The following is a 697-nucleotide window of genomic DNA, read 5'->3' on the forward strand; positions in this document are numbered from 1 at the left end:
ACACACACACACACACACACACACACACACACACACTCGCACACAAACACAGACACACACACACACACACACACACACACACACACACACACACACACACACACACACACACACACACACACACACACACACACACACACACACACACACACACACACACACACACACACACACACACACACACACACACACCCACACACACACACACTCTCTCTCGCACACACACTCTCTCTCTCTCACAGACTCTCTCTCTCTCTCTCTCTCCATAGTTTTTGAACGGGTGGCAAAATGGTCAGATATACAACTCAATGCATTCTTATGGGACGCAGTGCTGCAGTTGGTTGCCTTTGATCTCTCTGGACACACACACAGGTGCTATGATTGGGTGTTATGAGTAGGTGCTCAGGAACAGAAACAAACACTGACAGACTGGACTTAAACAGACTGTCTCAGCCTATTCTTTTCTGTCTGATGGAGACTTCATACAGACTTTAACAGGTTCCACATATTTTATACATTATTGGTGACGTATGGTTTTAGTCGAAAGGTTTGCAGTCAAAATATTCTGCTGCTTTCCCAAGCCTTTTTACTTTCTTTTCTCATCTTACAGTTTTTCTCAATCGCTAAACCCACTTTTTAGAATCTAAATTCATTTCTTCAAAACAAGAGCATAGCCATCTAAACAGAAACACACTTG

This window comes from Notothenia coriiceps, unplaced genomic scaffold, assembly GCF_000735185.1.
Source record: "Notothenia coriiceps isolate Sejong01 unplaced genomic scaffold, NC01 NC01_scaffold00022040, whole genome shotgun sequence".
NCBI classification, from domain to species: domain Eukaryota; kingdom Metazoa; phylum Chordata; class Actinopteri; order Perciformes; family Nototheniidae; genus Notothenia; species Notothenia coriiceps.